Here is an 18,426-nt window from a genome sequence, read left to right on the forward strand (position 1 = left end):
AATTGTTTGTTACCATGTTACATGTAATCAGTATGAGACAGTGGGAATTGGTTTGTAGTTTCTTTTTTTTTTAAAATCGTTTACAATGTGACCATTAGTCTAGAATAAAATCTTGTTCATCTGTGGTGTTTACTACGATACATGACAAAAGAGACGGAACTGAAATTTAAAACTCATAAACCAAAAAAAAAACTAAGACTTAACAAAACCATAGCAAGAATACGACAAACAGACAATCAACAGTCTCCAAAACACTACATCCCCAACGAAATAGAAAACCCCTTGCCAAAGGGGGGCGTTCGTTTGGCTGTTCGGGATGTATAAGTACGCAGCCACGTCCGGTCAGAATGGGGATGTAAAATCTGATACCTTGTCTCCAACAACTCTTTGGCGGGCCCGTAGTTGACCTGTTGCAAAGCAAATTTTCTGTTCCTATCAAATAAATATACCCTCATTTTCCATTGCATGGCTGTAAAAATTTCCCCGACCTTCATCCCGGACTGACGCTATTACAGGAACTACCTATTGCATTTATTGTTAATTAGTTCTCGTCCTGAACTTGAATGCAATATTTGCCACTGAACATTTAGCAACCAGCAATCAATCAATCAATCAATCAATCAGTCAACCAAAACACTACACAAATAACTAGAGTGTGAGCAACACGAACCCACCAAAACACAAGAGGTAATCTCAGGTGCTAACTTTGACATAATCAACTTTTCTCAAAAAAAAAACAGATAGAAAAAGTGTTCATTTTATCAAAACATTTTGTGTGTGCATTGTTTTTTATATCATTAGTGATGGTGTAGGAATTTCGGTTAAAGAGACTCGGAAACTCTCAAGTTTAAACGGAGGAAAATTATCGAACGATCCAGAAAACATCCGAAAGTACTTCATCTACATTATTTATAAAAGTTTAACGTATAGAAGAAGAAGATGTTTTAATAATATAAATCAATTGAACCGATACAAATACGTCATTTTACATTTAAACACTAGTACGTCATTCAGTTCAAGGTAATTTTTTACTATCATTTGGCTATATATAAGCCAAAGTTTTAAATGTGTACGTGAAATCGTTTCATTTACATGAATAAGTATGTAATGTAGTACTAATCTAATCAAGATAAAACTCGGGTGTTTGAGAGCTTCTCATATATCATACCCTGCAGTTTATTGTAGAAGACCGTAAAACGACCTTATGCCATCACAGGTCTTATAGTTATATCTCCTTGAAATATAATCCCCCTCTTGGATATCAACACAGTCAGACGTGGAAGGATACACAAATTAAATAACTTTAGCATTACAACTTAGTTACGATACAAATAACCTTGCAAATATCCTAATGAAGTAAGATACACGTACATGTAGCTTATCAGTGATAAACAAAAAAAAAAGAAAAAAACATGTTTATTGGTTTATTTGGTTCAGTTATGAAGCTAAGACAACATTTACAGAAATATTTCTATTATTAAATTAGAGATCTTACAACTGGTGTTTTCCTTGGCTTCTTTTTCTGGGTCATCTTTAACGATAATCTACAAATGAATATACATTTTTTTTTCATTTCATCTAAAAGTAATACAAACAATTTTGGACTTCACTTTATAACTTCACATTGATATGTTTGCACCTGGAGGGATATCGTCAATAAAATGTAAGTTATTTTAAGTATGAACACAAAGAAATAGTTTTCTTATGATAAATCATGATAGTTAACCTCTTTTTTTTTTGCAATAGATTTAAAAAAAAATATGCTGTATTGTTACTGGGATCGTTGGTATTTTAATAACTATAATTGAAGTATACTCATTATATACAGTGATGTAACACTTTTCCAAATATAAGTTCTTACTTTGACCATTTTAAGAATATGAATTTTTTAAATCATAAATTCTAACATAATTCTGCAACAATACAAAATCTAAATATACAGTTTTTATTTTTTAAATTAATTAGATCTTATGTGAGCCTTTCGCAAAGGTATTGAAAAAATGTATGTTAATATGATCGAGTTACCACAAAAATTTCAGGATGTGTAATCGTTAAAAAATATTTTGTATGACGATTGGTTCGAATTTATTGTTTTTGGTCTACAGTAGACGTGTTACTTACTTACCTTACTCCAGGAGGAAAACAAGGTAGGAACTTCATTTGTTTTGTTGTAAAATATTAATTATATTGTTTCTGCACTTTTATTGCTACTTTCTATAGTGCCAAAAAAGAAAAATGTGATAATTATTAAACGTTGCTATTTACTAAGAGGTCGTCTAGAAATGTTAATTCAAATCAAAAGATCAACATCGTAGATATAAATGAAAAAACTGTAGTCCATTATACAATGAGATTTTAATAAGTTCTATCCAATTTTATTTAATGTCTTTTCACGACTATAAAGATCTATATTTCAAATAAATCATAGATGCATGAAAGTCTGAAAAAACCTTGTCTACTTTGCATGATCAGTAAATGTTTATTGTTGCTGTTCTTCAAATTAAGAGTTGGTTGGAATGAGTTGAAGTGATTACACAAAATCCACAAATCATCCCTACACGGTAAACAACTTTATTCTGAGAGACGTCGCAAGGTACTGGTGTTACTCTAAAAAAAACGTCCTCCACCTATTTTAAAACATGTTTCAGTATTAATAAGAAAATATGTACTGCTAACAAGCGATATATCAAAGGAAATATAAATAAGAAGATGTGGTATGAGTGCCAATGAGACAACTATCCATCCAAGTCACAATGTGCAAAAAGTAAACAATTATAGGTCAAAGTACGGACCTCAACACGGAGCCTTGGCTCACACCGAACAGCAAGCTATAAAGGGCCCCAAAAAGACAAGTGTAAAACAATTCAAACAGGAAAACTATATAGAAGAGAAGAAACCAGAAACATTTATGAACCACACCAACAAACGACAACCACTGAACAACAGGCTCAAGACTTAGGAAAGCTTGTTTTATAATCTTTTTAAATATTGCAAGCATTATGCAGTGCGATGATAAATTTATGAACAATAATAGTCCAAAGCTCGTAAAATTGTAATTTGTGTTCTGTGCATCAAGAAACTCGTTTAACGATATATGTATGAAATGTATATAGATGTCTAAAGAGTTGTCCCCTTAACACAAAATGTACGTTGCTGCGTTACATGTGTATTCTCAGTGCCAGAAAACTTGCATTCAACAAGGTTAATGATTCATATTTGCACAAAACTAGAAAAGTACAAATACTCAAGTACGTATTGGTTTATGTATGTTGATAGTGCGTTACAGAATAAAAAAAATGTATCAATAAATAGTTGTGTCCAAGCCAATATCACCGAGCTATTTTTTTTAACGTTTTCAACATTTAGACGACTGAATGACACTGTATACATATAACGCATCGGTGTTATTAAAAAAATGACTAACAAAAGACTCCCAGAGTCAAGGAAAATTAAAACAATGACTCCATTTGTAAAACCATTTTCATGGTTAACATGTGATGTTTGTGTCGAAACAGCCACTGGTTATGCTTAAAACAATTTAACAATTGCAGGTGTTATATTTTCTGATGGGTGTGACCCACCCCAGCTGAAAAATTGTCATTTTCAGTCTATTTGGCGATTTTTAAACGACCTTGAGAGATGAACATTGACCAAACTGTGTTTTTTGTCATTCAATTATTAATATGTAGTTACAGCAGTCCATCCATACTGACTGGAAGTAAATGGGACTTGAGGGTCTTCCTGGGAAATTATTATTGGCAAGCCAGGTCTGCCTAATTGTCCGTTTTTACAGATTTCTGACAAAATGGTGACCTAGATTTTACAGACCAGTTTTTTTTTTGCCATATCAAACCTCCTTGTGTTCCTGTGCCATCTATACATGTATTTAGAATAATAGTTTTAAAATACCTACGGCTGATACCATTAACGTTGAGGCCATCAAATGACTCCTATCTCCACCTGATTTTGGCTACTTTTTACATGTTTTCGATTTTTGAATTCTTAGAAGGGCACCAAGGTTGTCATAGTTTCATAAAAACACACCTGGGAAGATTTTATGGACCATGGATAGCATGGTTGAACTTCCCCCTTTCAACACAGTTCAGCTGGGGCAGTTCTTAAAAGTATGGAAGGTCATACGGGCCATCAAAGAATGGCTGTTGCAATCACGACTACAGGCGGGATTGGGGGCGAAGGGGTTAAAATAACTTAAAACAAAATGGCGTTAGCGTATTACGGTAGGTGACATCAGAATCTTGCGACGTTTCTGACTTTAAAAGTTTCAAAAGTACAATTGTCATTAGACCGAATGATATAAAAACGACATTGAAAGTGACCTTAGTTTTGTTGTTATATGCGTTTTGTGAACTTGTGTCATGAATTGATGATAGAAAACTAAAACAAAAGTAATGTGTATCGTTGAAGTCTGAAGTTGATTGCCGTTGTGTTCCGTAAATGTTTTTAGTTCCGACCTCTTCTACTATGACACTCGTCTTTTAATACTGCTGATGAAATATTAAATTCATGTGATCAATCGTCTTTTGTATTTATTCAATGAACACGGAATGAAGAATTAAAAAAAAAATCTAACAAGTTTGTCGCATATTTGTAGATCTATGAAATAAATTGATGGATTATATATATTCCGTATCCCATGACCGTACATTCCAGTCGAGAGTAATCTATTATAGTCCGTTTGTCTTAAGAAAGTGTATTATTAATCTTGTGAGCATAAAACGAAACATGGCTTATCAAAATTAGAGACGAAAAACGATATCTTCAGAAAAGGAATGTTAAGATAATTTAGATAAATAAATAAACAGTGAGAAGACACCGAGAGGAAAACAATTAGCAGTGAACGGTAGGTAGATATTTCATCGAGGCAAACTCTTGTGAAGATAATTTCAATACAGAAAAGGTACTTTTTAGCAAATGAAAAACCTCTGTCGAACGAATGAAAATATGATGTAGCTTCGACAAATGATACAATATCTGTGGTACATTGTAACTGAGGAATGAACTGATAATTAAAAATATAGCGATTAATAGTTTTAAACATATAGAACACTTATTTGGACGCTCTCCTTCGTCATAATTGATATTGATTGCTTGATTGGTTGTTGTTTAACGCCTTTTCACTATTGTGCTATTTTGTGGCGTTCAGTTTTTTATATTGGTGGAGGGAACCTGAGTGCCCTGATATAACCACCGACCTTCGGTAGGAAAACTGACAATTCTAGTCAATTAAGTTTGGAGTCGAGCGCACCTGTCACGTGCGGGATTCGAACTCATAACCTCAGTGTTGACAGACTAATAGACATTTGTGGAAACTAAGTCTGTACCTAGGATTACACTTAGACTTACGATTATAGTTGACGAAAAACAAAGGGTCATCTCAAAATATAAAAATACTCAGTAACTGTCTGTTCGGATATATTTTGACGCTTACCAAAAACAGCAGAGAATCATATGCTTTCTCCGATAAACAGAGTACTTCTTTTTATGTTAATGTTCTAAATATGTGTCTTACCTTATTAGCTCACCTGGCCCAAAAGGCCAAGTGAGCTTTTCTCATCACTTGGCGTCCGTCGTCCATCGTCTGTCGTCGTCCGTCGTCGTCCGTCGTTAAGTTTTAAAAAAATCTTCTCCTCTGAAACTACTGGGCCAAATTTAACCAAACCTGGCCACAATCATCATTGGGGTATCTAGTTTAAAAAATATGTCCGATGACCTGGCCCGCCAACCAAGATGGCCGCCATGGCTAAACATAGAACATAGGGATAAAATGTAGATTTTGGCTTATATCTCTGAAACCAAAGCATTTAGAGCAAATCAGACAGAGTAAAATTGTTCGTTAGGGTCTATCTGCCCTGAAATTTTCAAACAATCAGACAACCCGTTGTTGGGTTGCTGCCCCTGAATTAGTAATTTTAAGGAAATTTTGCAGTTTTTGGTTATTGTCTTGAATATTATTATAGATAGAGGTAAACTGTAAACAGCAATAATGTTCAGCAAAGTAAGATCTACAAATAAGCCAAACATGACCAAAATGGTCAATTGACCCCTTAAAGAGTAACTGCCCTTTATAGTCAATTTTTAACAATTTTTCGTAAATTTTTGTAACCTTTTACAAAAATCTTTTCCTCTGAAACTACATAGACAAATTCAACCAAACTTACCCAAAAGGATCATTAGGGTATTTTTTTTTAAAAATGTGTCCGATGTCCCCGCCTGCCAACCAACATGGAAGCCATGGGTAAAAATGGAACATAGTGGTAAAATGCAGTTTTTGGCTTATATCTCTGAAACTAAAACATTTAGAGCAAATCTGATATAAGTAAAATTGTTCAGCAGGTAAAGATCTATCTGCCCTAATATTTTCAGACGAATAAAAAAACATGTTGTTGGGTTTCCGCCCCTGAATTGGTAATTTTAAGGATTTTTTGCAGTTTTTGGTTATTATCTTGAATATTATTATAGATAGAAAAAAACTGTTAACAGCAATAATGTTCAGCAAAGTAAGATCTACTAATAAGTCAACATGACCAAAATGGTCAATTGACCCCTTAAGGAGTTATTGCCCTGTAAAGTCAATTTTTAACAATTTTGTGTAAATATTTGTAATCTTTGAAAAAATCTTCTCCTCTGAAACTACTGAGACAAATTTAACCAAACTTGGCCATAATCATCATTAGGGTATCGAGTTTCAAAATGTGTCCGATGACCCCGCCTGCCAACCAACATGGCCGACATGGCTAAAATTAGAACAAAGTGGTAAAATGCAGTTTTTGGCTTATATCTCTGAAACTAAAGAAAAAGTATAATGGTTGCATTATTTCATGCATCAATTGTAAACAAAAATATCAGGTGAGCGACAGAGGCTCCTTGGAGTCTCTAGTTTAAGAATAGCGAAATCAGCAAAACATTCGTTCAAAGAATACTCTACAAACGGTATACTTGGAAATTACGGGAAAGCTTGTTACACAACGTAAGTAATATAACCAGCCGCAGAGCAGTGCTTTTGAACTATTAATGTCGGGTGTCGTCCCTCGTTTACACGATTATTCTTTTGTAACCACGACTGCTCCCTAACCGACTTAAATGATGTGTGATTTTTGTCTCTCCTACGACGAAAGTTGCACAAAGCGAGACATGGTGTTGAATTTCCGGCGGCGTTGGCGAAAACGGCGACGGCGGAGGATGCGTCAACAATTGTTAAGTTTTCTGCTTAAGTCAGTTTGATAGGAACTACTTGTGATACATCATTACTATCAGTACATATCAGTTTGACGACTATTTTGAGGCCCTTCCCCTAGGTCATGGTCCAGCGAGTTAATAAGCAGTTTTCAATGTTAAGCTTTCTGCTGAAGTTAGTTTGATAGGAACTTCTTGTTATAGATCAATGATATTTTCTGTAAAGTTGCATTACTATCAGTACATATCAGTTTGTCAGCTATTTCGAGGCCCTGTCCTTTAGGTCATGGTTCAGCGACTTTGAATTGATAAGCAATGTTGCTGTCCACCAGATTATCTTTTTTCGAATATTCTGCCGACAGGCAAGACATTACTCTGTGTCAACAGTTTATTTTAACAATTTCTTCTCGTCTGATATACTTTTGCACGTTCTACCCCGTTTAAGCAACAGAATAATTTTGCGGATAAACTTTGTTTTGAAATGAACAGCGTCATAAGTGATCTCTATAGTACAATTTCAAGAAAAATGTACCGGTCTCGGATAAGGAGTTACTGCTCATGCTTCAAGCATACCAGACTCAACCATGTTCATGGTAGAAAATTATGGACACCGATTGTGGAAGAAAACGCCCATTCTAAAATGATTCCCAAGATATCAATGAAAATTGCACAAAAACAAACAACTTAGAACCCGTTGTATTTTTTTTATTTGAAAAGATAGTTTAACTATTTGAGTATACATTTTAAAAGAGTTTGAAGAATAGTATTGGACGTAAAGATTTTCATTGATAACGATGGAGTGTTTTTCACCCGTATATTTTAGATTTGTTTCTATTGATACCAGAAACGTAGACAAAAGTTAGAAAAAAAAATAATACAAAAATACCGAACGGCAAGTGAAATGCCATGAAACATAAATAGTTCTTAAACACCCGCCCGCTGTATCCCTTCATTGTCTTTTTAAGAAAATGGAAAATGTATTTCTTAGCATAAACATTAGATATTGTCAATATGCCCCTTAGTTGATCGTCCCTTTCTTACCACTAAGTCTGGCTGAAACTAACTTCCAATAGTCCCTACCTAGCCACTGCAACGACCATTGCGATTTTGTTTTGCATGTCTCATGTACAATTTATTAAATCATGTTTGTCCATTCTATCATGCAGCGTACATTTACGGTATATTCAACTTAGATAACACCATGTACACAAATTAATGTGTACATATATTTCTTAACAACCCCGTTGTTCAACTATAGAAAAGCAGTTAGACTTTGTTTTGGAACGACGGTTGAAATTTAAACTTTGAGACGTTCCAAGATTTAAATGCTACCTGTAAGTGTAATTGTAATCCTAGTCGTAGGTGTATGACATTTTCGCAAATGTCTAATGATACAGTAGTTCGACTACTTTTTTTTCTCTAGATACTATTTTATTCAAATATGTACAACACAAATTCACCAGACAGTACCTAGTGTCACAAATATACAGTTACATGTATACTGACGGACATTAAAAACGCAACACACATTTTGGTAATTTTTTTTATACCAAATCAAGATTGATCCTCATAGAAGTACTATTCATGCTTTCCATACTTCTTTATATTTAGAAAAAATCAATACCTGACTTACCTCAGGTTATTGAACATACCGGATTTTTGAAGTCGCACGAATTTTTTTTGGTGAAACAATTCTTTCATTCCAAACCCACACTTGAATCATTAAAACAATTTTGCATCTCCATATTGCCAGGATAGAGCAAAAAAAATCTGAATCAGGCCATAAGAATATTGCAGACAGGAATCATGAACGTGCTGTTTCCATACAATTTCACATCAGAATCTTGTCTTACTGTCCTTACAACAACGGTACAAGCAGACGGTATTTGTTGATGACTATCCATGACCAGATCAATATGTAGTGACAACGCAACGTCAATAAAATTTGACTATGCAACGTTATTTGTAAGACATGTTTAGGGCTGCAACGTCAACTGCTAATCTAGTCGCCGAATGACATGGCAGACAGATTCATGCCAAAAATGTTTCCCATATACTTAAATGCCAAAGAATTGATTGCAGAAAAACTATTAACGCGCTACATTTTAAACCGCTTTATTGCCAAAACACAATGTAATGCATGGGACAGGGGCAAAATCAGAAGGTACAAAACAGAACTCAAAACATGCCCAACAGAATTGGTTGACCTTTCTGACAATGACTTTGGCGTTGGTTACAAGCAGTCATTGCCTTCGACGGTGACACATCCATTGATAAAGGGAAAACCAGGGTTTCAGTGCATACCACATGATTTAACATTAAAAATGACGCCATCAGTTCAACTTTCGAACTGCAAACTTTTTTCTAGATAATAAAGAAATGAATGAAATTTATGATTATACATTTATTTTGTAAAAATTGCATATTTGAAAATGGGAATAAAAAAAAATTATCTAGTGTTGCGTTTTTAAAGTCCGTTAGTATAGTCAATGAAAACAACATCAAAAGTAATTAAACAAAAGTTTAAATATGTCAATCCTATTACATATCAACTAGTATAGTTTAGAATTAATACAATATTTCTGCATGGTTATCTGTTACTTTAATGACAGGATTGTCTGATATAAAACATTTTTCTAATAATATAATTTTATGTTCTGTTCTCAGATTTAAGAGATAAAAAAAGTGAGAGATGTATTTTTCCAACAATGTTTTAAAATAGTCTATTCAAATGAGTTAAGCTTGAGGATCCAGCAATACGAAATTTCTTTTTTTATAGATACTAAATCTTGCTATACTCATAATAAAATTTGCGAAATAAAAATTAAAACCGTTAAATTAAAACCGTTACTTTCCTTCCAAAAACCAATCAGCATCACTTGGTCAAAACCAAGCGTGTTTACAAAGGTATCATCAACATTGCACATAATTCTTTTTTAAAAATCTTTCAGAAAATCAGTGAATTGTGACAGATTGACGCAATTAATAAACATATGTTATAAATCTTCTCTTGATCTTACTTTTCAATCCAATAAGATTCTGATACAGGAGATTTTTTTAACAAGTTTTATCAAGAGATCATAAAATGTTCGAGTTCTTGTTGCCATAGGAACTTGTTTATCTTCAACAGAAAAAGAAACATAATCTGCAGTTATTTCAAAATGCATTGCAACTGGATTGACACTTTCATTGCAGAAATGTAGTTCGACTACTTAGACCACTCGGCCACCAAGGTCCTAATTGATATTGATAAATAGGTTTTTGAAATAATCTACTTTTTTTATTTTTTTTTTTTATCGTAATTTGTTATATCTAAATGAAATCCATCCCCTCTTACAAAGCTGGCCGTAAACTTCAATGTTTAGGCTTTTTGTTTTTTATACACGTTATGATTTATTTCTTTGCTTTTCTATACTTTAGGTTTCTAAGGCTTTCGTATCTTAAGAAGGTTATTCCAGAAACAAATACAGCTATTTTAGTATTAAAAGAGAAGCGAAAATACCAAAGGGACATTCAAACTCATAAGTCGAAAACAAACTGACAAGGCCCTGGCTAAAAAAAAAAGACCAAACACAACTAAGACAACGAAAGACTGATCAATATATTTACAATTAAAAGTAACGTTCATACTAACCCCGATAGAGTTGTCTCTCTTTAAATGATAATGTGTTAAAAATAGTCATTAGGTTATTTCATAAGAGTCTTATATAAATACTGTATTGTGCAACTCTCTAAATTACTGCGGGAATCAGCAAAAACTGGAAGGAGGTAATTTATAAGAAAAAAAGTGTACAAAAACACATGAAAAACTTATAATTTATTATGTGTTTGTATATCTAACTTTAGCAGATATGACATTATAGTCAGTTGTATTTCATTTGTTTTGATATCGAAATAATATTTGTGCTTTTATTGGAAGTTATTTCACATTTAATATTCAATATATGTACGTTTTCTTTATCAAGCGTTGTTACTCATATGTTTATGTTCATAATCAATACGTTGATAATTCTTTGTTAACTTTTAAAATACGTTTCCTTGACACAAATGAAGATAAACTTGATTTTGTGCCTAAATTGCATTTGTTTCATCATATAAATTCCTATCAGTTTTTATCCGACCGCAACATTTTTGCGTTCGTATAATGTTGTGACGTTGTCAGCGTCGTCGTCGTCGTCGTCCGAAGACATTTGGTTTCTAGACAATAACTTGAGTATAAGTGTATATGGATCTCTATTAAATTGTAGCACAAGGTTCCATACCACAAAAGGAAGGTCGGGATTGAATTTGGTGGTTATTGTCTTAACTGTGTAGGGATAAGGGGCCAAAAACAAGCATTTTTCTTGTTTCAGGACTATAACTTGAGTATAAGTGTATGGATCGCTATATATATATGAAATTGTACCACAAGGTTCCATACCTCAAAAGGAAGGTTGGGATTGATTTTGGGGTTATGACCCAAACTGTTTAGAAACTAGGGGCCAAAAAAGGAAAAAAAACTAGGATTTTCATGTTTCCACACAATAACTTGAGTATAAGTCTATGGATCTCTATGAAATTGCACCACAAGGTTCCATACCAGAAAAGGAATTGGAATTGATTTTGGGTGTTATGGCCTTAACCGTTTAGGAAAAAGGGGCCAAAAACAATACTTTTCTAATACTTTGTATACATTGCTTATTTCTTGACCAATTTCAATGGGGTTTAATATAAAGTCTTGAATTCTTGGGGTTCTTTAATATATTGAATCTAACCGTGTAATTTAGATTTTTGACTTTTGACCCAGGTTTTCAAATTTGATTTTAACAACAGTTGAATTCAAGGTTTTTTTCATATGCTGAATCTAAATATGTATTTAGATTTTTGATTTTTGGCCCAGTTTTCAAGTTGGTACACATTGAGGTCCAAAGGGTCCAAAATTAAACTATTTGATTTCATCAAAAAATGAATTCTTGGCGTTCTTTGATATGATGAATCTAACCATGTATTTAGATTTTGGATATTGGACCATAATAGGTAAATGTCCTATTTCCATTTTTTTAGTTCTTAGAGCATTTTATTGTTGATGTTATCATTTATTATTTCCGAGATAAAAGGGTCCACCCTAAACAATGAAACTATTTTTTTTTTTCAATTTGTTTGATTTAATGGCGTTTTTCTACGAATTCCTTATCTTAACATAATATCGAGAAAAAAAGCAATGAGACGGAACTAAAGGACAAAACGCTATCTTTAGGTCACCGCATGGCCTTCAATAAAAGATATGTGTCTTTTCAAAATGTCAGTTTCTACATGTACACCGCCACGAGTCTATAAACGTTTTGAACAGATTTAAATGATAGATATAAGAAGATGTGGTATGAGTGCCAATGAGACAACTCTCCATCCAAGTCACAATTTGTAAAAGTAAACCATAATAGGTCAAAGAGACTATAAAAAATCCAAAAATTACTAAACCATTACGATATTATTAAGGACAACCGTTGACGAGGATCCTGTTTTGTTATAATTAAACACCTTATTTATTGATTGGGTTAAATTGGTTTTGTTATCTCCATCCCCCACTTTTAATCTTGGATCTTTGGATAACAAAAGATACACATAAGAACTTTCAATAATAAAAATAAGTACAACACTGGAAAACAATAATTAACAATATCGTATTAGATAAATCTTGCAGTTACTGGAACCACACTCAAAGTACATGACATGCTAATATGAAATCATGCCACTGTGCAGTGTGATTTTGGCGGCTGAACTTCGTTGTAGCTTTCATACAGAAACGTCACTATAACAGCAGAGTAATACACGATCTTCTGCATAGCTTAATACACACATAGAATCGATTTGCAACAAATAAGATACACATTTTAATTTTGTTTCCATTTACAAATATAGGCCAATTGATAGTAGTCCCAATCACATGGCTAATATCTTACTTACATCATGATACTTCTATGCAATCGAACGAAGAATCCAAGAACAGTTTAATGGTTTTGTATACATTAGCATTGTTCATTATACTATTTGTAAAATGTAAAATGTGTATTTTACTCTTTTATTGATGATATCATGATTCGAAACTGCGGCTTCATGGTGAAAGTTAAAGAAAAAAATGGAAGAGATCTCTTCAGATTAATGCACATTATTTAGGATCTAAATGGATGCTTAGCAATATCATAAGACCGATTCGAAATATACCACAGTCTATGATTCAAACTACATGTATGCCGTTCTTGCTACCTGATTTTCGAATGTTCTTAAAAGGCGAGAAGAAATTACAAAGTATGCACGATTCTCAACATTTTCAACATTTCCTGTAATACCGGGAATATATGCAACAAGGTTAGCGGAAGCCGCATTCTTTTATTCTGGATATGATCAAGAAGTTATTTGCCACATCCGCAGAGTAACACACAGAAACTGGAAACGTTACGATTCACCTTTTGAGGTCCACAAACAAATATCTCCAAGTTGTTCATTTCTAATGGATTTACAATCACAACGAGAGAAAGAGACCCAGATGCCTGCTGGTGCTTGCGGGCGTGATGAAATTGAACCAGACAATTAGGAAATTATTTCTTATGATAAAAGTTTTCTAATTTCTTGTGAATCGAAGGATGAAAATTAAGAGAACAGAGGGTATAATTCAACCTCAAATCAATTAAGTTCTTGCAACGTAAAGAATTTGAAAACGGAAGGTACTCCTGTCACCACCAGCTATACAGCAAATGACACACACAGTTCAATCAGAATTCCTGAATTCAATGCACACACACACAACATACAATATCAAATGCAACAGTAAACATAAATCATAGAGAATCAGCAACGTCAGGAGTATGTCTTGACAAACAGAAGTATCCAAAATACGCCATCAGATCAGTAAGGCTTGATTCATTAAGACAATGGCCGCTACATTTGACACAGACTCCTGAAGAAATGGCTACAGCAGGTTTTTTTTTCACAGGTGAAGTTTTATCATTTTATGAAAAAACAAATTAAAAATATAACATAAAAACACTTAAAATGAACTTTTGTCTGTTATTCTGTCTTTTTTATGGAATAAATATCAAATTGTTGCCAAAATACAAAGTGTTCAACTGAAACTTTTCTTATACACTTTACACAAAATGTATTGGAAACAATAATTAGTCATTCAGAGAATCATATAACGGACCATTGTTATTCTAGTTATTAGAAAAATAACAGATGTTATAAATGTAAATGTATATATATTTCTGTCTTTTCGGGTACAGAAAAATGTTTCGAATCTCGTTTGTTATTTAAGGTTCTGATTATTTAGAGTTATTCAGTAACCCGAACATGATGACTAAAACAATTCTTCACGAAACAAATACTTAGAATAGAGAATGGAAACGAGGAATGTGTCAAAGAGACAACAACCCTATCAAAGAGCGGAAAAAGGTTTCAAGGTCATCAATGGGTCTTTAACGCAGCGGGAAAATCCCGCACTGGGTTTCAGCTGGCTAGTACATGTTTGTTTAGTATGTTTTTATTTAACTGCCTATAATCTTAAAGGAAACTCGACCTGATCATATTTTTATAAACAGTAGCAATGTATACATCAAGTGACTCAATGTTGTTTTATTTTTTATTGACTACAGGAATAAAAGATCACTGCCGATGCTTTTTCTGTGGCGGTGGTTTAATTAAGAAGCTGGGAACCTAATGACCAACCATTGATAGAACATGCACGCTGGTACCAGAATTGTACTTTTTTACAGCAGTGTAAAGGAGATAAATTTATAGAAGATGTTCAAATGAATAGAATTATTCAACATGAGGTATGTTATTATATAGTAGCATTTATCAGATCGGGTTCGCTACCTTATATGTATGTAAAATTTAGCATACTAATGTTCCCGCCAATATAATTGTTTGTTTACATAATACTCATTTTTGTTTTATCTAGGTCCTTGAAGAAGGGTCATTAGAGGGCTCTGTAGGCCCAATTATTCCTTCAAAATTAATAAGCGTTAAAAACAATGTAACTAAGTTTTAGATTAAATATTCGTCTCGTCAAAAATTGCGTAAATCGTGATATGCAAACCTGTACCAAGCGAGATAACTCGAACTTACCTGTGCATTTGTAGCCGGAATGCGTTCATATCCGGAAAGTTTACTATGATTTCAAACGAATTGGATTTGGCCGCATGCAAGTTACAGAATAATATCTGATGAAATGCTTTCGAATTTTATATGGAAGATATTGGCGAAGTTTCATTCTGTAACTCGCATGCGGCCACAGCGAAAAAGAATAAAATCACCGTTTTTTTGTTGTAAAAAATCCGGGTCAGTTTTGTAAATTATGTACCGGAAGTAAATAGATTACAAGCAGACGAATGACAGATGACAGCAGACAACAACAGAAATCAACATGAACATCGCTGTCGATTTAGGTGAGAAATAATGGGATGCAAAACATATGATTATTTTATGTAGACATCGTCATTTTGACTACTTCAGTAGGTCCGAGTACACAGTTATCGTCCTTTGATTTTCGTTGGCCACGAATAAAGTCCCTAGTGTGGACAGTGTGTTGCTTGCCAATTTTTTTAGTACCCCTTCCAAATGTATTCCTTCATGTTTTATGCCTCAAATAGCAAGTAGGGGGATGAAATTACACTGTAAAAAAATTTGGGTCATGAATTGTAAAGTAAAGTAGTGATTTGGTCCAGCTGAAAAAGGTTAAAAATTAGCACTTCGGAAGCTGTCAAAAGATTTCAAGACCCCCTTAACATAGAATTGTCCATATTTTGAGTTAGAGCCGATGAAGTTTTCTTTAATTTTGATATAATTTGTCCCAAAAGTAGTACAACACACTGTAAAAATATTATTGAGAAAGCGCAGGTGGGATTTTTTTTATTTTCATTTATCAGTCAGGGGTACTACTTAAACAAGTGATTTCAGAATCACTCCCTCGAGTGATTTTGGCTGTGAAATATTAAAAATTTTCACACAGACTTTTTAAAATCACTGAAACATGTAATTTTAGAAGTTAAAATGTAATCACTTTAATAAGTGTTTATAACATTTTCTTGATATTTTTCCCACAAGCTTGATTTTTTTATTGGTAAAAAGACAACAATTCCATTGAAAAAACAACTATGTATATGCAGAAATTGTCTTTTGCTTGATAAGCCTGACACTTTTACAGTTTTTTTAAAATATGCAAAAACTGGAATAGTTTGTAGATCAGGTCATAACCTTGAAGTAGATCATTCTAACTCTAAAGAAAACCAATCAGGTTACCTAATATTGTTGATCTTTGTCTGATAGTAAGAGTAGTTAATGAATTTTTGATTACAGAAAAATTCTCAAGGGTACTTTTAAAAGCTTTAGCGCACTAACTTACTGCCCAAGCGCACTGGTGAAATTAATATACAAAGAAAAAGGGATAATTGATTTATGTATGAAAATTATAGAAAAGATTGTGAAAATATGGAAAATCAATGAAATTAGCATATGAAGATCAAAGAAAACACTAAAATCACTTAAATAGGTGATAACTGAATTTATCAAATCACTGAAATAAGTGATGATGAAATCACTTGTTTAAGTAGCACCCCTGACTGTTTATTGTCTAAAAGAAATGCACTACGAAATAACTGTGTACTCGGACCTAAGAGGCGAAATCAGTAAATATAGAATCTGTACTTTGGCAACTTCCCTGAATGATTTAATGGTGTCAATTTGTCAGATAGCATGAAACTAAAGGATTTAAACTTTTATTTGATAGAAATTCTGCAAAAATTACCCATTTTGGCATTATATGGTCAAAATAAGCATTTCAAAGCTTTTTCAATTTTGATGCATAAGTGGCATTCTGACTTTCTATTTGACAGGTTTTCCTGTGTCAATATTTGTGTTTCTATGCTTTAACCCAGTTGTATTACTCATTTGTGAACTGTGAATCTACAGAAAATAAGATTATCTCAGACAATATGTGCAAAATGTGTTGTATAAATGACCCTCGTGTACCCTCGTGTAATGGCCTGTTTGGATCAAGTTTAATGTGAGGACCTAGGTACATAAAAGTTGAAGTCCATAATAAAGATTTCATTAAATTTGTATTAAAAGCACTTCACAATGTCTTTTGTACCTGTTTCATTTCACATAGTATCTTTCTTTTCTTATGTTAAATAGCAAGTGGTTCAAATATAAGCCTGCTGAGGCTAAAATTGCATGCAAGTTTTTCACTAAAAAGTGAAAAATCTTTGTATCAGACCATACTGTCTGCAAAAAAAGTTGAATGCAAGAGTCCTTTTATGCTCAGATTTATTGTATCATGTAACCTGAGTATAGAAATTATAAAAAAGACACAAATTTTTATTTCCTATAGCTTCAGTATGCATTTTTAAATGTAAATATGTGCTACGGCCTAAATTGACCCTAAATTATTTTCAGTCTTACTTGGCTTAAGACCCTTTTATACTAATATGGTATGCTATTTGTAATTTTTCTTTCCATTTAAAGTACATTTAATACATATGTAAGGATTATTTATAACCAAAAAACTCCACAAATTTAAAATTGCTGGAAAATAATACATCTTCATGTAAGGCCCCCCTTCATTGGAAAACCTCCATTTTTTGGCACAGGCTCATATAAATTTGACTTTTAAATAATTGTGATAAGTCTGATAAATCAAATGAGCATTCTATTGCTTTAAATACATAATATGTCATATATTAAGGCCTTTAAAATGTAATTTTTTGCAATATTTTAATTTTTAAAGCCCCAAATGTTGATAGTTGAAATTTTTCAATTTAAACGTCAAAATTTAACACGCGAAGTTGAATATAGAATTTATCATATTGTCTATAATATATATCCTATTGCCATGAAACTTTGTCAGCAGTCTGATAATTTATTAAGCTTTAGTCATACCAAGTTTTATTAAGATTGGTCATATTTTTCTATCCTATTAGGTCCGAGTACACAGTTATCGTCCTTTGATTTTCGTTGTCCACGAATAAAGTCCCTAGTGTGGACAGTGTGTTGCTTGCCAATTTTTTTAGTACCCCTTCCAAATGTATTCCTTCATGTTTTATGCCTCAAATAGCAAGTAGGGGGATGAAATTACACTGTAAAAAAATTTGGGTCATGAATTGTAAAGTAAAGTAGTGATTTGGTCCAGCTGAAAAAGGTTAAAAATTAGCACTTCGGAAGCTGTCAAAAGATTTCAAGACCCCCTTAACATAGAAT

Source organism: Mytilus californianus, unplaced genomic scaffold (assembly GCF_021869535.1).
Source record: "Mytilus californianus isolate M0D057914Y unplaced genomic scaffold, xbMytCali1.0.p SCAF_1, whole genome shotgun sequence".
NCBI lineage: Eukaryota > Metazoa > Mollusca > Bivalvia > Mytilida > Mytilidae > Mytilus > Mytilus californianus.